At 42.3% G+C, this 25,311-nt stretch overlaps 1 protein-coding gene across 1 annotated transcript in view; it reads right to left on the bottom strand.

Annotated features, from left to right (window-relative positions):
- The window catches only part of LOC124613204 (H(+)/Cl(-) exchange transporter 4), a 416,779-nt gene that overhangs the window by 126,357 nt on the left and 265,111 nt on the right, over window positions 1–25,311 (bottom strand). The window contains exon 3 of the mRNA XM_047141870.1: window positions 16,897–16,945. The gene's annotated coding sequence lies outside the window, so the exon portion shown is untranslated. The remainder of the gene's footprint in view (window positions 1–16,896; window positions 16,946–25,311) is intronic.

The following is a 25,311-nucleotide window of genomic DNA, read 5'->3' as shown; positions in this document are numbered from 1 at the left end:
CGATTTCGCCCTCCTGCAGGAAGTTCACTTGGCCAAACTCCTGGGTATCAATGGCTATATCGCCCACGCCTGCACAGGTGATCCCACGGGCCGTGGAGTATCCATCTACATCTGTGAAGGGACTCCTGTCACAGCTGTCACTCTCCTTCCATCTGCTCGGGGTATTGCAGTCTCTGTCATGGGCGACGTGCTACATCGGGTACCGACCAACGATATGAAACTGCCAGTTTTATTCTGAGGACATTCTCCTGCCCCCCCCCCTCCCCCCTCTTTTTAGGGCGACACGAGCACTGCTATCTTGGAGATGATTTTAACTACACCTGAGAGATCAGGTTCCCCACTGCACTACGTGCCAGGAACTGTGTACAGCGGTGCAGGACCTGCACAATACCTGGGAACTCCAACATGGCAACTATTCTGCCCATACCTTTGTTACCAGTCATTCTGCAAGTCATCTAGGCAGAACGTATGTCTCACAGTACCTTACACCTGCGATACAGGACGGCAAACGCTGGCCACTGGCCTTTCCAGAGGCGCATTAAGCAACATCTGCATGATCCTCTTGCTCTAGTCTGTATGGCGCATCCGTGCACTGTGGAAACTGAATATTTCTCATCTACACACGACCCAGCTTGTCGCCAGCAAGTCATCGAGATACAGGCAGCCAGGAAGTGATGCCTTCCCAGCTACTACTTGTCGTTGACGCGGTGGATGGGCTGTGCCAAACCGGCGATCTGGAGGACACTGATGAGATTTGGGAAGGACATGGCCGAATGGCATTGCAACACCGTCAGCTGCCGCTATGCGATCCCCCGAGATCTGGAAATTCAACATCCAACCCCAGAGAACCAAATGGACTGGCATAGACATAAAGCGAGAGTAATTGCGCTGGCACGCCACGAATTGCATAAGGTGCTACTAGGCGCCACGCTCAGGCGGGGTTATAATTCCATCCACGCATCACATAGTGTCTGACCAACGACGGTGTCATCGACAGCTCACCGACACTCTGATCACACCTCATGACCTGCAGGTGACCAATCAGAACGACATCGTTAACGCGTTTGTTGAACACTACCAATGTACTTACAGGGAAGAAGGTGGCAAAGCCGCTGCAGCGGTGCTAAGCTGGTCGTAGGTTGTGTTCCAAAAACGAACAGCATAGAGACAGAAGTGATGACAGTTTATGCAGGACCTGACCATCATTTTGCAGGAAAATGCTCAAGCACGTACAGTGCAAGCTGTTACTGATTTGTTTGACTGATGGGGCTGCTAAGTGCTATACCAGATTAGATTAGATTAGATTAGTACTTGTTCCATAGATCATGAATACGACACTTCGTAATGATGTGGAACGTGTCACTGCACTCCCCTGACTTAAGCCTCGTGAGTTCAACTCGATTTCTAAACTGAAGGAAACACTTCACGGCATTCGCTTCAGAACTGCTACGAATTCGTCGGGCAATAGAACGCGCCGCTCGAACTGTCAACACAACTGGCACTGCTAAGAGTATCCTACGACTTCCACATCGCTGGCAACGGGTTATACACAATGCTGGTGACTACTTTGAAGGTTAGTAAAACTGTGAAACACCTATCTGTTTTGTACGAGCCGTAAATAAATAGTTGCCACTATTAAAGTTCCAACCCTCGAAGTTTGCTTGTGCCCACCGACGTAGGGAGAAACTATCATCATAATAAAATGAGAGAGATCAGAGCTTGCACGGCAAGATTTAAGTCTTCGTTTTTCCCGCGCTCTTTTCGAGAGAAATAGCTTGACGGTGGTTCGACGAACCCTCTGCCAGGCACTTAATTGTGAATTTCAGAGTAATCATGTAGATATAGGTCTACATATAAAGTTCTTGATCATCAGTCTTTGCACCAGTGTACCGGATTAAATTCCAAGCCTCTCCGCAATATCTCATGAAATGAAGTATGTGACACTTTGGTATCCGAGGGTGATTCGGATTCCCCACATAGCCAGGGATATCGATAGAGAGAACACGTCAGCGATAGTCGGGCCCCAGGCGACAGCCGCAGCTCGCGCCCGCAACAAGCGCGTGAGGGGACTCACGAGTTTTTACCGCTAAATACCGCAGCACTGCGCTTGCGGTCGGTCTCTTGCAAGTCACTGGAGGCTTAACGTACGCACTATTAAATAGCAGAGTACTTTGACCTTGATTGATTAACACTTTGTGCATTTGGACTTTCCCCTGGACTGCGGGATACGGTTAGACGACTTGGCTACTCTCAGGACTTGTGTCGGCAATTTATTCAACTCGTCATCTCTGCTGTGTCACGACCGGAACCGCCCGTTTCTTTCCGCCGGTCTCCTCGTTACCAATAGCGCGAGTAATCATAAAGTGTGTTGCTTCCTACACAGAGTAGAACAGAAAAGAATCTTTACATGGTAATCCGTCCGTCGGTTGGGGGACCTTAAGTTCAGCAGTCCTCTTGGTGCTATTCGAGAGGACAAAGTTATGAGCCGGTACGACATTTCACTCTCTCCCACTTCTCATCATGACCATACCGCACAAACCTTACACTATACATCCTTCCATTACACTAACCTACACCCTACAAATACACTTCAGACAACTCTCACACATCTGCAAGGAAAGCTGAGGAACAAAACCCTTTTCAACTGGGCGACTGATAGCACCCCGTGCCATATGACTTTTTCATTTTACATCAGACAGTCGAGTAACTGAAGGAACAACATCACAAACTTCGTACGGTGAGATGAGGACTCTTTATGATCATCTACAGTTTCGACAGACATAGAGAACTGTAAAAGATCATTCTCTTGAAGAGACCGCGTATTAGATCATTTAATCTACGGCTTGAATACACGCTGAACGTCGCGTTCTCTAGGGAAGGCAAACGGACTTCCGACAGTTGGAAAAAATGTATACTCGTATCTGTTGAGTAACAGTGAAACGTTTTACCTGCGGGCTGCTCAGAATTCGTTTACGTAAACACTAACGTCTAATTCTGACGACAACTATCGTGTTATACTGCGATTTGACCGTCTCACTTGGCAATCTACGGGCAGGTCTTAAACTACGTGTGGCCGAGGTTACTTTCTTTAAACCATCACACTCCCTCTCAGACACCCATCCACTCACCACCAGCCCCTCCCATCTCCCTCACACACGCACCTATCCACCGACTAAGCCATACATGCACACACAAGCACACACACACACACACACACACACACACACATCTCATCATTTCTTCTCTTTTTCTTCTTCTCCTCTCTCTTAATGTTTCTCTTTCCATTCCTTGGTTCATTCGTAAAACATGTCTGGGAAGAAAGCCTGTCTTCACACTTACGTAATAGTCCTCCAATCTTACCGTCATATTCATTTCTTGAGATGTACGTCGCGCGAAGTAATAAGCTGGTTGGCTGTTCTTGGAGCGCTTATTCTTAGAAACTTAACAGTAAATCACTCCGTAACATACAACGCTTCTCTTGAAGTGTCTGCCGCTGGAGTCTGATGAGCATGCTCCCGCGTGAAGGCGCAGCTTTTCATTGAATCTTTTCTATCTCCCCTATTAATCCTATCTGATAATGATTCCAGACTGACGAAGAATTCAAGAATCGGTACCACAAAGCTTATCTCTTTCGCGCATAAATAGCGTTTCCCTAAGATCCTTCCAGTGACTCTGATAAATGCCATTCTTCCGAGTGTTTCGTATTTTCAGTATCTAAAGCCCGTCTATCAGACTAAATAAGATGCTCTCTATCTGTCATTTGCGTTTAGGACGCATGTAAGGATGTAGAAACATATATCACTACGGGTAAGACAGTTGCCGCCTAAGGGAAATAAAGAGATCTTTGGAGAAAAGAGAACCACCTGTATGGATATCAAGAGCTCAGATGAAAAACCAGTCCTAAGCAAAGAACGAAAAGCAGAAAGGTGGAAGAAGTGTATAGAGGGTCTGTAGAAGGGCGCCGTACTTGAGAGCAATATTATGTATTATGGAAGTGGAAGAGGACGTAAATGAATATGAGATGGGAGATATGATACTGTGAGAAGAATTTGACAGAGCACTGAAAGATCTAAGTCGAAATAAGGTCCCGGGAGCAGACAACACTCCGTTGGAAGTACTAGTAGCCTTGTGAGAGCCAGCCACGACAAAACTCATCCATCTGGTGAGCAAGATGTATGAGACATGAGAAATATACTCAGACTTCAAGAGGAATATAATAATTACAATTCCGAAGAAAGCAGGTGCTTACAGGTGTGAAAATTACCGAACTATCAGTTTAAAAAATCACATTTGCAAAATACTAACACGAATTTCTTACAAACGAATGGAAAAATTAGTGTTTTGATCATTTGCAATGTTACAAACTTCCAGCCAACTGGTTGCAAACAGAATTTAAAATCCGTTAACTAGTTTTCAATGCATGCTAAGGGCGCCTTCTTCAGAAGAAGCTGTTACCTTACATGCCGGCCAGAGTGGCCGAGCAGTTCTAGGCGCTTCAGTCTGGAACCGCGCGACCGCTACGGTCACAGGTTCGAATCCTGTCTCGGGCATGGATGTGTGTGATGTCCTTAGGTTATTTAGGTTTAAGTAGTTCTAAGTTCTAGGGCACTGATGACCTCAGAAGTTAAGTCTCATCGTGCTCTGAGCCATTTGAACCCAGCCATTTGTTACCTTACATGTGGTTAAAAGGAAAATATGAGCGACATCGCTCTAGTAAAGACGTTAAAACCACAACTAAAACATTTTCCACCTGGAATCGTAACAGATATATCTGACTATATCTGATATATCTGATGTATACCTTGCCAGAAATAAGAGACACCTATTAAAAGAAGACAAGAGAAGCGCTGGTTGAGCAAAACAAAAGAGTTGTGGCCGCTAAATAACTGATCTAATGAAAGTTCTGGAAAGTAACACAGCGGCTTCAATTTGGACTAGCTAAGCAGGATTAGTTTAGTGTGGAAATGAAAAATAAGAAACGTGGAACACGCAGTGCTGAAAACAAATTACTATGCTTCTTTGTGGAGGAGTAAACATAAAAAGTATACTAACCTTACCAGAAACTGTGGAATGTGCTGTGGAACAAGATGCTTATCATCAATAGAGGAAACACTGGAGTGATCATCACGGATTATAACTGTGTGCCGGAGCGGGAATCGAATCCAGCACTACGCAGTGGATCTTCTTACCGACAAAGGTAAGAGCAGAATTGGAGCGGTGAGAGGAACTAGTGAGATATAGTAGGAGAACTCAGTCATAGGAGCATTGCCAGCCAATGGTCAATTTTCGGGTCCTGGTCCAGGATTGGCCTATCATTTTAACCTGTCGGGAAGTTTACAGGCCGGCCGGAGTGGCCGTGCGGTTCTAGGCGCTACAGTCTGGAGCCGGGCGACCGCTCCGGTTGCAGATTCGAATCCTGCCTCGGGCATGGATGTGTGTGATGTCCTTAGGTTAGTTAGGTTTAATTAGTTCTAAGTTCTAGGCGACTGATGACCTCAGAAGTTAAGTCGCATAGTGCTCAGAGCCATTTAAACCTTTTTTTTTTTCTTTCAAGTTTTCAGCTAGGTTATGTACAAAGCGAAATTACCGTTAATCGACGAACAAGTATTGCTTACTGTGCTTTCAAAACTGCTTTGGTGTAGGTAAGATGCCTCCAGTTGTTAAGCGCCTGCCTGGAAATTTTTAAAATTAGTAAGCAGGCTCGTCTCATTCGCCTACGAATACAGGTGAAATTCTATACGATATTTGACCGTTGAAATTGCTGTAACGGTGTCTGAGGCGACAAATAATCTTACGGGGCAAACCTTCATTCTATTGAAAAGACTCGTCATCAGAAGATATTTATGTGGCCTCACAGGGAAACGAAGTTGTCTTGTGAGTCATCTGATAAAAAAAAGGAAGTTGTCGTGTAAGTCATTTGATTAAAAAAGCCTACACCGTTTCCCCGGAAACGTTAGTTCTCAGATATTCAAAGCACTACATACGAATATTTCTGACTACAGAAGCTCTGAATAATAAGATGTGGAGCGTAATTCAGTAACTCGGGAAGTGTATCTTTCGAATTGTAGGTGTATGTGGGTTTCGCAAGAATGATAAGGGGAGACATATGAGTATGTTAACAGTGCTCTCCTGCTCGTCCAGTGAATATAAACTTGATGACTGTTGATTAGTACAGCACAGTACCGATCCCTCCAAAACAGTGAAACCTTCCCGCCTCCTCTATATCTCTTTTGTTACGCAACCTTCCCTTCTTCAGTAACCTATGAAACATTCCCTTAGGATTTCTATCTCTTGCTTAGTAATAACAAATGAAATCTTCCCTTTGAAATTAATTCTCTTTCTCAATCTTCGCATACAAATTTAAATGCTGCTTATTAAAAGTGATTTTCTGATTGTTTCGACGAAACATAGAATGTGTCGTCGTCGTGGCCCTCAGTCGTTACCTGCAATAACCCAAAACTGTTCCTTATCTTTTTTACGTTACTGGATCGCCATCTGACAGCTACATCGAACTGCGAGATTAATATACTTACTCTGTTTTACTGTACTCTATTAGCTGCTGGTAGGCTGTCATAATAAATGGCTGCATTTATTACCAAAGCTGACGTTATTCTTTAACAGCAAAGCTGACGTTATTCTTTAATTACTTTGACTGAAGTTACTTAATTCATAGGCAAACTTTTTCTTGACAACAATAAAATTTTGCAAAATTTTACGTTGTTGTTTTTGGGATGGATTATAATCAGTAATGCAATATTGCTGGCAAAAATTAATTATATTCTGAATGAAATGATTTTACAAACGTTCAAATGGGACTTACATTGCGCATTGCGCAAACATACCTTTAGTAGTATTGAGTTTCTCCAAAAAATAATTCCATAATATTAGTTCCTCTTATGATAATAGTTAGCTGATGTCTCTGTACATCCGTTTATAATCTCTTGTAAATCATAGCTGGTGGCTGGCAGGCACACCGCTCCTCTCAACCTCTCGCTTCAGACCTGCTACCGACTCGCTTCACTTCTCGTTTACTACTAACTTCCTACGAACGCTAAATGCGGTCTCTCCCGCCAACAATGCTTTCTGCTGCAGACAATCCCTGCTACCATTACAAAATGTATCAATGCGCCGTCTTTCCCGCTCTTTTCTTAAAATGCACCTATACGCGGTCTCTCCCGCCCTTATTAAAATTATATCAATGTGCGGTCTCTCCTGCCAACAATACTTTGGTGCAGAACTTCCCTGCTACCACAAATATTTCCAACATGACAAATATTAATTATTCCTACCTAATCCTATTAATAAAATATAAACATCTTTCATAAATTGTGCCCGCATCTCGTGGTCGTGGGATAGCGTTCTCGCTTCCCACGCCCGTGTTCCCGGGTTCGATTCCCGGCGGTGTCAGGGATTTTCTCTGCCTCGTGATGGCTGGGTGTTGTGTGCTGTCCTTAGGTTAGTTAGGTTTAAGTAGTTCTAAGTTCTAGGGGACTGATGACCATAGATATTAAGTCCCATAGTGCTCAGAGCCATTTGAATCATTTTTTCATAAATTGTGGTTTGACAATAAACATATACACGTCTTACAACAGTGCAGCTTAAAACTTTCAGTGGTATTCTGTTTGCAATGCAACGGATTAGTTCTGTTCGTATACTAGGTGAATATGGAGATGTTTTACGTGTTACAGTATATTTGCGTACATTTTCGATTAGCCTCCTGGCAAACGTTCAAGCGTGAGTTATCTAACTATAGCAGGATATTCTTTTTCTAAATATGTAGGTATGATTTTCTTGTATTTCGGAAGGCGAAAATTTCGTCTTCAGTTACACGCGTTTTAAACTGCCATTGCATTTGGTGCCCTGAAAGCTCTTCTTGAGGTGTTTAACCCTTTGATAGTTAAAATTTATTTTGCATGTTGTTATTGTGGTCCTAAGTCCGAAGACTTGCTTGATGCAGCTCTCCATGCTATTCTGTCCTGTACGATCCTCTTCATCTCCGAGTAACTACTGCAGCCTACATCCTTCTTATACATCAAATGGATTCGCAATTGCAAATAAGGACTACCATCAGCTGTAGAATGGAATGACGACAATGAAAATTTGTGCAGGACTGTGACCCGAACACGGATTTCCCGCTTATCGCGAGCGGCTGCTTTACCATTTGCCTTACCGTACACGACTCACGGGAAGAAACAAACTTCCATACGTCGTCAATCAAGCGTCTGCGACCTGTACTCGTACATCCATTATGTAAAGTCCCGTACAGGTCTGGCGCTGTATTCGAAAGTCGCTTGCCCGATATCGGCAGATGGTTGACGAGATATGGAAGTTTGGGCCTGGCCATGAGTCGTGCACGGATAGCCAAATGGTGAGGCGACCGCTCGCGTTGAACAGGGAATCCGGGTTCGAGTCCCGGTCTGGCGCAAGTCTTCACTGTCGTCATTGCATTCTACAGCTGATGGTTGTCCTTATTCGCCACTGCGAATTCATTTGATACGTTTGGTAACGGCTTCGGGCGCTGCCGTGCCTCTTCCTTTGGACATGCATGCATGACCAAAGGAACTTTGCATTGTAGTCAGAACAACACAGGCACAGCAATACCGTCGCTACATCCTTCTGAGTCTGCTTACGGTATTCATCTCTCGGGCTCACTCTTTGATTTTTAGTCCCCGCACTTACCTCGAGCACTAAATTGGTAATTCCTTGATGTTTCAGAATGTGTCCTACCAACGAATCCCTTCGTCTAGTCAGGTTGTGTCACAAATTTCATTGCTCCCCATTTTTATTCAGTTCTTCCTTACGAGATCTACCCATATAATCTTCAGCATTCTTCTGTAGCACCACATTTCGAAAGCTTCCATTCCCTTCTTGCCTAAACTTTTTATCGTTGATGTTTCACTTCTATACATGGCTGCACTCCTCCAAAATATTTTCAGAAAAGACTTCCCGACACTCAGATCTATATTCAATGTGGTATTTCTCTTCTTCAGAAACGCTTTTCTTCCCATTGCCAGTTTACATTTTATATTCTCTCTGATTCGGCCATCATCAGTTATTTTGCTGTCCAAATAGCAATATTTTCAAAAACTAAAAGGTCAAGAACTGTTCCCCTTTGCGACAAATATACACTTGTACTGCCACGAAATTTTTGAGATGACCGATTTTGAAAATCGGTAAAGTGGGACAGATGTGTCCCACGAAGCTAACTACATCCATGTTTTCCTCTGAACCTAGGATTTTTTAATTTTAAAATGCTTTTATCGGGATGGAAATTACGGAAAGAATAACAAGTCAGTACTGAAATACATTTATTCTTGTTCATGCCAATGAAAAACATGAAATATCGCACACAAATTCACAAGTATCTAAAGATGGCTTTGACATACGACACACCAACGTTTTCTAGACGATGTGAAATTTTCTGGGGCAAATACGTCCCACTACATACAAATCACCAACAAACTAGCTGAAGTAGCCAGGTGTGTAGTAATGTTTCAAAACAACGTCTATGATGCATAACAAAACACAGTTACTTCAGTCATTCTTGGAATGGAGAGGATGATGATTTGATCTGATTTGCATGAAACAGGCGCACAGTGCCACGTAACACAGGTTGCTCCATTTGATACCTCACAGCCATATATATATCCATCCCGTGATACCTTGTAATTTTCTTCTGGTTCTGAAACTATCTCGCTACATCGTAACACAAGACAGATACGAGGTATGGACGTCCCAAAGCTCAGAACTGCGTATTATTTTAAAGACATATGTGTCCCATCAACTACGACTTCAGAAAGGCATCTGACACAGTCACATACTGCGTTTACTGAAAAAAAACGAGATTCTCGAGTATCGGAGCAGATTTGCGACTGAATTCAAGATTTCTTTGCAGACAGAACTCAACACGTCCCTCTTAACGGAACAAAATCTACAGATGAAAAGCTAATTTCCGAAGTGCCCCAAGGAAATGTGATAGTGCTGTTACTGTTTACATTATACATAAATGATCTAGTAGAAAGCGTCGGATGCTCTTGAAGGCTGTTCGTAGATTCTCTGATTGCCTATAACAAAGTAGCAACACCAGAAGATGGTGACGATTTGCAGAATGACCTCCAGAGAATTGATGAATGGTGCGAGCTTTGACAACTGACTCTGAACGTAAATAAATGTAACATATTGCCCATACATAGTAAAAGAAATGCACTGCTGTACAGCTACACTATTGATGACAAACCGCTGGCAACAGTATATATAGCAAAATATCTAGGAGCGACCTTAAGTGGAATTACTACATAAAACAATAGTGGGAAAAGCAGATGCCAGACTCAGATTCATAGGAAGGATCTTAAGGAAATGTAACTCATCTACGAAGGAAGTGGCTTATGAAGCTTGTTCGACCAATTCTTGAGTATTGTTCATCTATTTGGGATCCCTACCAGATAGGACTGATAGAAGACATAGAGAAGATCCAACGAACAGCTGCGCGTTTCGTCACGCCATCGTTTAGCCGGCGCGAGAGCGCTACGAAGAAGCTCAAAAACCTCCATTAGCAGACGTTACAATAAAGGCGTTATGCATCATGGAGAGATTTACTCTTGAAATTTCGAGACGGCATTATCCGGGAAGAGTCGGACAACATATTATTTCCCCCCACATACATCCCGCGTAATGGCCACGAGGAGAAAATTCGAGAAATTACAACCAATTCAGAGGCTTACTGACAATCATTCTTCCCACGCGCTATTGGCGAGTAGAACAGAGTTGTCAGGATCAGTTACTGTTACAAAAGTACCCTCCACAACACACCATTATGACTTGCGGAGTATGATGTAGATGTAGATTGGTTACTACCAACAACGCCTATAGTCTCCTTCTAAGAGACACTAAGAACTTGTTTGGAGTTTAATCTGTGATACTGTCACAGGCTGTTAATCAGGAACCGTACACTAACTATTGATCGTGTTAAAGTTAATACGCGGCGAAAATTTCTTCCGCCACCGGTACTGGACATGAGTACTGGCTTTTCGATCACTGGCACACTATCGCGAGTTAAGGACATCAGCAATCGCGGGTTTTTGCTATCAGCACATTGCCTAATAAAATGGAGGCTGGTCAGAAAATATCGACACAGGGCACGCCACTCTCGTGAATAAGGGAATAAGATCGATCAAATACATGTGTAAAGCCTATCTCAAAACTCATGGACAGAAGACTCGCGTCTGAAAATAAGTGCCCTCTGGGTGTGCAGTTTCCCTGAGACAGTCGCCCTCTCATTTGCTTAACTGTGACTACAAAACCAAAGAGTGCATAGCCTGACGGACAGTTTCCAGAGGCGTATCTGGAAACTCCCCACATACCAGAAAAACCCAGTATCTCGCCCAGTTCCGTGATCTCGAGGTCCAATCAGCACGCGAATGCAAGTAACGCTAGTTGCCTGCCCGACTTCCTGGAAGCGGCGGACGGAGCCGACAATTCCGGCGAGAATTAACAAACGCCGTGAAATTTTACGCAGATACTACACGCAGCGTTGCCACCGCCTTCCTTGGAGAACTTCGTGCGTGAATGCTTCTCGCTCCGCTTCCAGCACTGTTCCAAGAGGCTGTTCCTCTCCCTCCGTGCTCTGACTATACGGTGCGTCTGCATTTCCGTACAAACGGTTGAAGAAAATTTCTCTTTCGAACGGGCTCTACGTAGCTACGATCAAAACATGAGTATGCCAGCTTATTCGAATGCTATAGCTTTGGTAAGTTCGTTGTAGCGAAAAGGAGGACTTGAAGCCGTCGAGAGCTGCATACATTTGTTTCTGCTGAACTACAAGATATACATTAATTGCAGCGTGAACTCCACATAGGAGGATGCATCATTATTATAGACAGTGAACTAAGGTTATTTAACCGTATTAATAACTTTTATTGTTGACAGCAATAAGGCGTTATGCTACAATGGGCGTTTCAGGAACGCTGAATTGATTTTTATTTCTTTCTTTCACGCGTAATAAGAGCGATTCGATTCAGAATGGTATAAATAATGCCGCAATGGTGATAATTGATGGAAACTATTAGCGAATAAGGGCTTTTTTCATCAATGACTCATGGTTGTTATTAAATACGACTTTATTCACGTTAATAAAAACACGGTAACTTCGTCAACGTGTTTGGCTGTCTCACACTTAAAATATTTTAACGAAACTGAAAAGATAAAGAGATGGTTCCTAGCGGCCGCAACAGCATGCATGTCTGAAGAAATATTGAATCGTTCTTCTTAACAACAAAGGCACTGCAGTGTCGTATTTAACCACCGATACCAGGCAGCGAATTAAATTATCTTCTCCTGTACAGGTACAAGTACAGGTTGTGACGCAGCAACGATGAGATAGGGAGGTTTGAGCCTGGCCGTGAGTCGTGCATAGATAGCCAATGCGGTTAAGGTGACCGCTCGCATAAAGCGGGAAATCTGTGTTCGATTCCAGGTCCGGCACAAATTTTCATTGTCGTCATTCCCTTACACAGCTGATTCTTGCTCGTATTCGAAACTGCGCATACATTTCGTTTATATTAAATAATCCGTTGTAAATTTCGAACGTTTTCTGTACCGCTTAACAGACTTCATTGCTATCCTCATAGAAATGAACTAAATACTGGGCAACGAAAAACACCCGACGAAGATTTTGTCCCTCACTCCGTTCCTCCAAAGTTCCCTCAGCGAGGATTCATAACTGGTTCGAGTTTTGTAATAAAGGCAAATCTTGATGGCTCTTCTGGTGTGAATAATTTTATATAAGGATTTTGTGTCACTCTTCTTCGGTGAACTGTACTTCCTCGTCGGTCACATGTTTCGTGCAAAAGCTGAGCCCTGTATCCTACTCAAGTAGAAATTCAATTTCTGTAGCGCCGCATGGTAGTCTACATATTAAATAGCTATTAAATTATTAAACACGCAGATTATTATGTGGTCCCAGTGGAAAATCAAAAAAGATTACAGGAAATGATGAAGGCAATAACAAAAACAGGAGAAAAATTTGGAATCTGTTTCAACATATTAGAGACTAAAGTGTTCAAAATAGCAAAGACCCACAGCCCAGTAAATACAACATAACAACGAAAGAAACTCGAATGAGTGAACTACTTGACACACTTAGAAAGCGTGCTTAGTGCAGCTGGAAACTTTATTGAAGAATTAGAGACAGTTTATGGAGATGAATTATTTTAAAAAAATACACAAGGTTTACTGACGACAAAAACAGTAGGAATTTATCTATGAAATAGATTTCCAGAATGTTTTACTTGGGTTGAAGTTACATATGGCTCACAAAATTGGACATCAAGGAAGAAATATGAGAAACATTTAGAAAACTTTAAAATCTGGCTGTAGAGAAAAATGAGAAAAAGTTAACTGCGACAACAGAGTCAGGAATGATGGAATGTTTGAAACAGTAGAGGAAACACGAAATCTATTGAAGTATATAACAAAAAGGAAGGCAAATTGGAATGAATACATTCTAAAGAGCTACCATTGCAGGAAGACAGAAGGAGTAAGATGGAGAGGTACAGAAATTTGGAGCAAGATGGTTTTGAGAGAAGGAATATCCTACCAGCTGTTAAAGAAGACAGCGTTAAAAAAAAATCGTGTAGAACAAAGCTCAGATAAACATAGACTTCTGAAAGATTTATGTATGACGATGGTGACGATATTAATAGCATATAATTGTAACATGTGCTAGTAATAGTATAAAGCTTTCTCTACGTACAGTTATAAATTTTGAAAAGTTCTTTGGCTATTTGTTTATGCTCATAAACAGGCAGTGAAACGTTGGCACAGATTCGTTTAAGAGATTGTGAGGGATTTATTAGCGAGTAATGAAGTAATAGCGAGACTGCTCAGGGCACAAAGTTCACGAGAAGCGGTTTCTGAAATGTGACACCTGTGAATCCCCAGCATCCAGTCCGTTTGGGATCAAGATATCCAACAAAACTCGTTTGCATCTAGAGTAGGACATGCGGTTTCTGCAGTCGCGAAACCGGTGAACCCGGATACATCTCGCTTAAGACACAGAAATTCGGAGGCACTCTGTCAAAAGGTTCTGTTTCTTCGTAAACTGCCATCACAGCCTCATTATAGCTAAAATGAGGGGGGGGGGGGTTAAATTTCTGTCCAGAAGAAGTGCCGGTTAAAAGGGGACCGTGATTTCCTCGGTCCACGCCCGAAAAATCTGGCCCACTGTTATGAGTAATTACCATAATGAAGGGTGGCGACAGAGGTGCGCTAGATTTTAGCTCGTTAAGTAACGAGCAGTCGGTTGTCGGTGATGAGACACGACAGAGTGGGTCAGGAGGCGCAATTAGCTGATACATGTCAACAAAAGTACCTGATGGACACAAGGAAAGAGGCCACATGCATAAAGATCAGTTTCAAGAAAGGTGGCGCCTGAAACATAAGCTAATTTTAGAAATTCTGAGGTCGTAGCTAACAGAATACCATATACCTGTTGCCAATGAAATTTCCGGTAGCGCCACCGCCTTTACGTCCAATTACTCCATCTGTCAAAAAAATGGTTCAAATGGCTCTGAGCACTATGGGACTTAACATCTGTGGTCATCAGTCCCCTAGAACTTAGAACTACTTAAACCTAACTAACCTAAGGACATCACACACATCCATGCCCGTGGCAGGATTCGAACCTGCGACCGTAGCAGTCGCGCGGTTCCAGACTGAGCGCCTAGAACCGCTAGACCACCGCTCCATCTGTCAATTGTGTGAGGCTGTGGACAGTGGTACAGTTTACAAGGGAGGAAAGCAGCATCTACTCTGCAAGCGACGGACAGATGTGTGCAACGGAACATAGTGGTCCACAATCATTTTCACTGCCTTCCTATTTCATTTGTGGAAGATGCAGGGAAACCGAATTTTCCATACTCCTGTGCACAAGTAAGAATGTTCTCAATGTTACTTACGTGGTCATCACGAGAGAGACAAATTAGGACATTAATTATTTTTCTCGGCTGATACTGGAACGAGCGCTCTCGAAATATTAAGACTCTCCGCAATGAATAGTGCCTTTCTTGTAGTACCTTTGATTATTTTTGCGACATTTTCGAGCGGATTAATCAAACCCGTAACGAAAAGCGCAGCTTCTCTCTGCATTTGCTCTACCGTCATCATAAATCCATCTCGGTAGGAGACGGTTGTCAGACAAACGAAAGGTAGCCTGATCAAGAACTTACCGAACGTCGTTATCGCAAGGAGCCTAAGGATTCCTCCTGGAAGTCTGAATCTGGTGCCTACCTTTCCCACGACTAGATTTATTCTATTTATTGATTCATTTGTCATGGAAAGACGTAAGTAGTCGGTCGCTCCAGATAGATACTACGAAATACTTGGTCCTTGTTCCTGATTCTAGTGACTGAACCTAAATTATAAAGTCAATAGATAAAGGATCTTTACGTCACTTTAGGCGCATTACACATGTTTATGTTGAGGGACTTATACTGATTTGAAAGCAGTCTGAAAACAAATTACGATAAGCCTATAATAATGTAGAATATAGATTTAGTAAATGTCTTTTCGCGCCAACTGACTTAGCTCCACATGTTGTCAGTGCACCTGAAATTGTATGTGTGAAAGATTATAAGAACGATGGTAACATCGACAGTTCAGTATATATTTAACAACATATTACGACGTAATAAATGTCGTACCCATCGGATCTTGTGGGACTTTCACAGTCAAAACGCTGCATTTTGACGACGACATGTACTCATGTCAGATAGTCTTATATTCTGACAGAATGTAACTTTGCAGTGTTACTTGAAAATGGCCATAAGGCCGAAATTGCAATAGTAACAACAAATACTTTATACAGTCAACGGCGACTATGATGTCTATTAAGAAATATTATATGACTGTGAAACCCAACCACGAGAAGTTAATCAGAAATTAGTTGTTTCATACTTTGCAGTGTCACACTGTGGGCAGTGTGGAATCAAGTCCAGTTAAAATGCAAGGTCTGCACTCCATTTCCAGATGTTCAAATTTTTGTTTCCGCGCTCCTTTTTCCTTCAAAAATTCAACAACAACGGTTTTTAATTCGAAAAACTGCTCCAGGCACGCCTCTTGACTTAGCCAACGTAGTTTGCAGTGTTACACATACAGAGTCTCCATACTCTTCGTTCAGTTCCACTGTTGCCGCAGTGGAGTAATCCACGCGACACCAGAAATTTTATTATTCGTACCACCAATTTCTCCACGTGCTCCTTGCCTGTACATTTAGCTCAACGTGACTCCTGATGTTCAGAACGATGAATCCCGTCTAGCGATCGCTGTAATGGTTTGCTTTTTCAGAGTCAACTAAATCCTTAAATTTTGCCTGCATGGTATTGCAATGTCGTTTCACAGAAAATTTGCATTACCCATCGATTAAGCGACTTCGTAATAGATGATGAGAATTCTTATCCCTCTCTTCTGTCATTCACATGTAGTTTTAAAGGCATGCGCCGATAAATAGCTAGATTCCCTCATTTTGTGCAAACCGCCTCTGGACCAGTGAATATCATACCAGGAACCAATAGCGAAGAGTAAACGGTGGTGACGTCACGATTTTGCCGAAATGAAGAGAGCTGTACCGACCGCAAAATGCCTCACCGCGATGCTAAGTGAAATATCGCGCTATACCGAGTACTTCAGGGAAGGACGGAACAAAGCCGACACGGGCCAAGTCTCGGCCCACACACAGTCCACAAACATGGCTCGCAAGCCGTATGGCATGCCATGGCCGGCCCTGGTTCAGAGAGTATTCGTAAGTTACTGTTAGGTAGAAGGCATTTTGGCGAATGGTTGTCGAAATGTGTAAAGAATTAATGGAATGCTGAAGATCAGCAAATCAACTTATTTATTTACCTTCTCTTGAAGATAGCGTACACGGAATGAGTACAGTTGGGCAAAACACCTGCAAACAAGACATCAAGTAATAAAATAAGGAAACGCTTGAGATTCAGACACAAATATGTTACCAAGACAGGTAAGAAAATAGAAACAGAAAAAGAACAAAACTGAAACAAATTATTGGTGTCGCTTCGTGGCCTGTATGCCGGACCGATACTCGAACTTTGGTCCTTTGCCGTTAGTCGAGAAGTGCTTTAACGACTTTTTATTTATTAATTTCTTTAACTTTACTGAAGTACAATGAATTAGAAAGTTTGACAAATGCTGATACGTAGATTACTCATTGTATCCCCAAAATTTAATAAATTACGCTACGAATTAATAATAATAATAATAATAAAAATAATAATAAGGGAGACTCTTTAATATCATTCTTGAAAAAACTATCAAGACATGGGAAAAAGAACAAGACAAATTGCCTATTGTGACAACCCATGGGAAAATCGTACCACATTTTAAGTACCTGGGAGAAATCATCCAGCCATCAGGGATCAACAAAAAGGCCAACGAGGAAAGAATAAAAAAACTACAGAAAGCATATAAACTCAAGTGGAACTATTACAACAGAAAGTCCATATCCATTAACGCAAAATTGAGGCACTACAACACTGTCGTACTTCTGGAGGCACTGTATGCATCTGAAACAACACAAATAGGTGGGCAAACTAAAATCAAAGAAATAGAAAAACAAGAAAGGAAAATTCTCAGGAAAATTTTTGGCCCGATACAAGAGCAAGGAATCTGGAAGAGGAGACCAACATCAGAAGTATATAAATACACAGACAAGACTACGGATACAATAAGGAAAAGAAGAATGCAGTTCTACGGACGTATCCACAGGATGAATGAAAACAGAATTTCAAAGCGAATTCTTAAAGTAATCAACTCAGGCAGGGGAAAATTAAAATGGATAAAAGAAGTTGAAGAGGGCCTCAGACAGGCACACACAACAGTAAACGATGCAGAAAATAGAACTGAATTTAGGAACATCATCAAAAAACATAAATTTGACACCACAACACAGAAGAGACCACGATGCAAATGGACAGCGGAGCGAAAGAAACAACACAGTGAACACATGAAGAAAATTTGGGCTCAGAAAAAAACATAAACAATCATCATAAAGGATTTCAAACGCTCTCTTTAAATGGGAATAATCGAAAATGATAATAATAATAATAATAATAATAATAATAATAAGGGAGACTATGGCAGTGTACATTTTGCAACAACGGGAACACAATACTTTTTAAACAACTTAAATTGTGGCATTACGTAAATAACGCGATCGTTAAAGTTATGACAGCAGCAAACAATTGTAAAGTAGATAAAGCGCGTAAAAATGCTTTATTTGTTGTAACGAAATCAATGTGTGTGTATATGTTCTAGAAAAGTCAGTATTGTAACCAACTGTACAAGTGTTCACCCAGAAGCGGCGAAGACCATCTACGCGGCTGTGGCTGACAGCAGCAACGCGCCCCAGAGATCAAAAAAATGGTTCAAATGGCTCTGAGCACTATGGGACTCAACTGCTGTGGTCATCAGTCCTCTAGAACTTAGAACTACTTAAACCTAACTAACCTAAGGACATCACATACACCCATGCCCGAGGCAGGATTCGAACTTGCGACCGTAGCAACAGCGCGGCTCCGGACTGGAGCGCCTAGAACCGCACGTCCACCGCGGCGGGCCCCCAGAGATCATCCTGGACGAGCTGGCCGCTATACAACGGAACGGCAGCCACAGGAAATTATATATTGATTGTTAAAGAATGATGGTAGTTCCCTACGTTTGTCTAGATTTATGGACCAGCTGTGATTTTGCGGAAAGAAGGGGCCGAAGAGTTCGTGAGTTTGAGTCGGTAAGGCGACTGTCGTGTTACTGCGTGTGGGTCGAGACACGTTTACGTGTGCCATTATCGATACTTTGCTATGAGAATTTGGTATCGACTATCAAGACAGTTGGAGATTTTCCGTGAATTTTGCTGGAAAGATTTCGGAAGCTTGTAAGGGGTGGATTTAGATTTTTAAATGCAAGATTAGATGATGTAGTAAAGATGCCAGGGCGCGGTCAGTGGAACTGTTTGATGAATTTTAATGGAATGTAGCTTCTCGTAATTTTGTTTTGTACTTGACTTGTGGTCAAGCGATCTTTGAGCGACGGGCTTAGTGTAGCGCTGTTGGTACGCTGTGTTAGTTTGAAGACTGGTATCTGTGTATCATAGATACGACCGTAAATGAAACTTTTAATGTCAGCCATAGTATCTGACGAGGTATCGTTTTGTTACCTGTGATTGTTGCACACGCCAAAGGATTTGGGTGTTGCGTATTGTTGGAATTTTTTGGAATAAGCACACTCTAAGGTAGTTGAGTGTTAGCTGTCTGTATAGATTTGTGGAGGATAGTGTTACTACGAGGTAGTAACTTGTCGTATTTAATAATCGAGCGTCGTTCTCGAGTTTTTCTTGATTGTAGGATCAAGTACAGGAACAAACGGACCGAAAGTTAATTGTGATTACCAGCCTATTTAGCTCGTGCTCATTGCTAGTGACGCAATTATCGAGGATCCCTTGCCCTAGTTGAACTACTTGAAAACGGAAAATCCAACTGCTACCACTATTCTAGTAGTAAGTGACGAGTGAAATTCAATTAGAATTGTAGTGGCTACGGAAGAAGGCAACACCTGAAGTGATTGAGTTTTGAAAACCTGATTTTAAGTTGAGTTTGAAAGTGGCGGTGGCAGTAGGTTTCCAGTTGTGTTTTTTTTTCTTTTTTTTCTCGTGCAGAGTAAGCATTACATTTGTGGTCATTCGCTCACATCAACGTCTCCTGATGTAAGGAGCTGATTCATTTTAAATAAACTCTCTTTAAAATTAAAAGCAAATCCCTGTATTATCATTTTACCCACTACCCTAAATAAAGTGAAATCCAATTTTGAACCCTGAAAAAAAAAGACGGTTGAAGGTTTAGTGATCTGGCGTATAACAAGTAGAGCAAGCACGCTCTAGTCAGCGATATAACATAAATAAATGTATGACGAGCCTTTAAAAAGAAAGCAGAGAAGTATTTTATCAAAGCGTAACGACGCCAAATTTACTATTTACGTAATGCCTTGAAAGGTAACATTCGAGTTACAGTTAACAAATATTGACAAATATAAACCAATACGCAAAGATTTACTTGCGAAATAATTCTGATTTAGTACAAAAGACTATATTAGCAGAGGTATCGCTAATCGGAGGATGTAAATAACTGTTGTTTCTTTCCATAGTAACCAACTTCCGCCCTCGGTAGCTGAGTGGTCAGCGTGACAGAATGTCAATCCCAAGGGTCCGGGTTCGATTCCCGGCTGGGTCGGAGATTCCCTCCGCTCAGGGACTGGATGTTACGCTGTTATAATCATCATCATCTAATCCCCATCGACGCGCAAGTCGCAGAAGTGGCGTCAAATCGAAAGACTTGCACCCGGCGAACGCACTACCCGACAGGAGGCCCTAGTCACACGAGATTTACATTTTTCAGTAACCAAACACCTCTGGCCTGAGACGACAACTGCTTTATAAAAATAATTAACTGCAGAAGTTTTTATACATTTTCGGATGCGCAAGTGTTCTAATTAAGAAATATTAATAATTAACTAAATAATTTAGTATCAAGTACAACATCGTTATTATCTGAGAAACGAGTTAAGTTGCGTCAATATTACGTGATACAGTACGACTGTCCCGCATAATTTTCTTTAATAGTAATTTGTACGGTACTTACGTTTGTGGTGTGTTGATGAGCTCTAAAATTATTTATGAGCTTAACGCAAAAAGATCCGTGAGATCGTTATAATATCATAGTGTTGGAAATCTTATTTACCCATTCGATCAGGTATGAGAGTGCTAATTGCGTTCTGAATTGCTCATATAGTGTTTTCAAGAACCTGTTAACTTCTGAGAGGTTAGATTGAGATCTATTGCGCCTCTCCACGAATTATTAGCAATTTTTTGCATCTATATTTAATTTTTTTCTCCGTTTCCTCTTGTGCTGAGTCGGGATGATCCCTTTCTTATCAGGGCCAGATACATGGACACTCGTAGGCGACAATTCCGGCACAGTGCAATCTGCCTGATAAATGTGGTATTACTACAATACAAAGGCGGTACATTCTTAGCCAAGCCTTGAATATACTACGAAGATTTATTCATTTATTCGAGTCAGAACCATACACATAGGATTCTATAAATTTAAAATTTCATATAATAGAATATGAAGGAATTAATGGAATCGCCACAGAAAAAGTGGTCCACGAGACATAAATGCAAAAAGGAACTATCGTGTTAGGAAGCGCCAGAGTCCAAAGGGTGAATGAAGCTGGTCGATTTGTTTCTGTGTCAATGCATACATTTCTGTTAGATGTCACGACTTACATTCTACATAAACGTAACGAGGAAAGCGGTTAACACAGTGTTAATAAGACTGCAATTTCTTATATTCCATATATTGATTACTGAATCTATCGTTATTAGTAGTATTATTCACGAACAGACCACTTAGAAATATGCTAAAACTTCAGTTTGATCTTTGTACAGAATTTATTCGGTTTACAATGCTGTTTCATGCCGACGCTATGCTGTTACTTTTGTTTCTCTCTCTCTCAGACTTTGTACTCTGTTTCTAAACATGACCTGTTCTAGCATAAGAGCTACCTGGGTGTTCGACCCCTCGAGGCCTTTTCGAGTTCCGTGTTCCGCTGGTAATCAAATACTTGTTTGGACAGTCTATTTTTGTCCACCGGTACAGCTTTCCAAGGATACCAGTTTCTTTTTCTCTTGGTCTCTGACATCCTCACCACATTCTGGTAGATTTCTTTGTTGTTCCAGCTTGCCTCAGTTTGGGTTTTACCCAAACTTTTCCACAGGATTCTTCAGGATCTCAATTTTCTGTAGCTTGTGGTTCATCGAGAGGCATTCACTGGCATTCAGGAATTCTATTTTGGTCACAAAATTACAGTGTCTGAGTTTGGCAATCCACGAGGTGCACTTTTTGTTGTAAACGTGTTTAGTCAGTCTATTTGCTCTCTCCATTTTTGAGATCCAATAGCCTACCGCAGCTTTTTCTAGTTCATTTTATTGTATGGTCCCATCGACGTGCTTGAATTTCTTTACTCTTGTAATCTGGCCTATCTCTGTTTCAAGGATTTTGGTTGATATTTGTCATGCATCTTGAATTTGGTCTTTTTTATCAAGATCCTCAGTCCCATGGTGATAGTTCCTAGGAGGTTGATCTGGATGGTCGCTTCCTCTGTGCTTTCCAAGAGTATCGCAAAGTCATCCACAAAGGCCAGGATGTTTTTAATTCCTTCCGATTTTTTCCCTAAGCAGATAGGGCTTAATATTTTATTTTTATTCTGATTTGCAAATTCTCACATTTTTTTCTAGAACACAGTTGAGTAGTAACGGTGGTAGTTGGTCACAATTTCTCACCCCTGTCTTGATTTCAAAAGCCGTGATAGTTCCCCCACGAACTTCACCTTGGAGGTTGTTGCTTTTAATGTGTGGTTCTGATCGTCAATTTTGGTCTGAACCCAGCCACAGTCTCTCTGTCCACAGGGTCCGCAGCCTTTTTGACGTCTATGAAAGACATCACAATTTTAGTGGAACCCAGCAGCCTCTGACCGATGGTTGACTTCAAATTAAGAATTTTCTGGCTGCAGTTAATTAAACATTTTAAATTGACACGTGAAGACTAACTTGGTATCTACAGGGCGACAATTATTGAACTATACGAAATGAAACGTAAATTAGTTACAAACTACGAGGTGCACACACTTTATTCAACGTGTAAACGTAACTATAGATATTCGAATTTAGGTTACGACATGTTTGGTATGCCTGCCATCATTGGCGATAATGTTGCGCAGACGAATAGCGAAATTCTGCGTGACCCACTGTCGATGACCCCCTGAACGGCTGTTTTCAGCTTAGCAATCGTTTTGGGTCATTGCTGAACACCTTGTCCGCCCCGGTAGCTGAGTGGTCAGCGTGACAGACTGTCAATCCTAAGGGCCCGGGTTCGATTCCTGGCTGGGTCGGAGATTTTCTCCGCTTAGGGACTGGGTGTTGTCCTAATCATCATCATTTCATCCCCATCGACGCGCAGGTCGCCGAAGTGGCGTCAAATCGAAAGACCTGCACCAGGCGAACGGTCTACCCGACGGGAGGCCCTAGCCACACGACATTTCCATTTTATACCTTGTCTTTGATACAGCTCGACGAAAAGGAATCACATGTGTTCAGACCCGGAGAATAAGGTGGCCAATCGAGGTCCATGCTAGTGGCCCCTGGATACACCAGAGTCAGAATGCGGTCCCCAGAGTGCTCCTCGAGGACATCAAACACTCTCCTGCTTCGATGGGGTCGAGATCCGTCTTGCATGAACCATATCTTGTCTAAATCGGTCGCACTTTGGATAATGGGGATGAAATCGTCTTTCAAAATCTCCACGTACCGTTCGGTAGTCACCGTGCCATCAAGGAATATCGCACCGATTATATATTGCACATCACACAGTCACCCGTTGAGGGTGAAGAGGCTTCTCGATAGCGAAATGCGGGCTCTCAGTCCCCCAAATGCGCTAATTTTACTCATTGGCGAACCCATCCAAATGAAAGTGAGCTTCGTCGCTAAACCAAACAACAATGCGCATACTAATTCTCATCATGCTCCGCTGCCAACAATGTAGTTTGAACGTCCTAAATCAAACGGTTCAGAAGTTATGTCGATTTTATTTCATATAGTTCAATAACTGTTACCCCTTGCGTTCACCAACACACATGTACAATGATGCACTGGCTATTCTCAAGCACCGATGAGTTGCCTTGTTTTACCCTGAGAAGACATTCAGATCAAATTTTAATTACTACAAAGTATACCGTAGTCAACGTCCAACATCGTCCTACCATTCACAACTGCACGTCAAACCTTCCCGTCGCGTGTAAACAGCGATACTGTTCGCTTGGTGGCAGCAGTTTGATTGTTACATGTCTATTTACGGATGCGGTACATCCTGAGGATCATACACACACAACACTATATGTTCCAACAAAAAGGCCCACAGTTTACCAAAAAAATGGTTCAAATGGCTCTGAGCACTATGGCACTTAACATCTATGGTCATCAGTCCCCTAGAACTTAGAACTACTTAAACCTAACTAACCTAAGGACAGCACACAACACCCAGCCATCACGAGGCAGAGAAAATCCCTGACCCCACCGGGAATCGGACCCGGGAACCCGGGCGTGGGAAGCGAGAACGCTACCGCACGACCACGAGATGCGGGCCCCACAGTTTACCTTTAAATATTCTTAAAAGTAACAATCTGAATTCTATACCGAAGAATTTCAGCATATTGTGATACACCGCCCGCCCGAAAAATTCTGAGAATGATTTTATTCTCGGCGTACAAGCGACATCAGTGCACTGACTACAGTAGCAGTTTGAACTAATAAGTGTGAACAACAGACGTGCATTCTACCAGTCGGCTGTGTCAGCGTTGTGTCACAAACTGCAATGGAGCACCATCTCTAAATGAAGTGTTCAAGACATTCTTCAGAGTATTTCGAAACAGAGAAAAGTGTTTGCAGTGTCTGACTTTCCTTTTCATGCCTTTTATGAAAGTACTAATAAACAGAAGATATTGGCCATTATTTCGATATATTTGCAATGTTAGTAATGTGGAAACTGAAAATAAAAATGTTTCCCTATAGTGACTCGGCTCCACGACACTCGGACTACTATTCTGTACTCTTTCCGCTGCGCCAACCGCTGGCTGGAAACTATGCTGACGTAAATGGCTCATGACTCGTCCGCCCGCGACAAGAATGCTATTTTTTCTCAGCCCTTTGCTATCTGTAGCTCCCACTTCTCTCTTTCTCATTTCTGGCCAAGACTTGCATGTAATACAAATCTGGACGTAAACGAATAGGCACGGTCCTCTTAGCACCGCCACAAATGCTATTTTTTCTCAGCCCTTTGCTATCTGTAGCTCCCACTTCTGTCTTTCTCATTTCTGGCCAAGCCCTGCATGTAATACAAATCTGGACGTAAACGAATAGGCACGGTCCTCTTAGCACCGCCACAAATGATCACCGATCACAGACATGCAATCTCTGGCAGCATATGGAAGTTCTGTTACATGGTGACGTCTCCGTTATATAAATAGGCCAACTACATTCGAAATTACCACATGGCCTATTAGTACGACCTCACGATGGCGACAGAAAAAAATGGCTCTGAGTACTATGGGACTTAACTGCTGAGGCCATCAGTCCCCTAGAACTTAGAACTACTTAAACCTAACTAACCTACGGACATCACACACGTC

Source organism: Schistocerca americana, chromosome 4 (genome assembly GCF_021461395.2).
Source record: "Schistocerca americana isolate TAMUIC-IGC-003095 chromosome 4, iqSchAmer2.1, whole genome shotgun sequence".
Classification (NCBI taxonomy): Eukaryota; Metazoa; Arthropoda; class Insecta; order Orthoptera; family Acrididae; genus Schistocerca; species Schistocerca americana.
The sequence above is the reverse complement of the archived record's forward strand: the minus strand, read 5'-3'. Positions and strand labels throughout refer to the sequence as shown.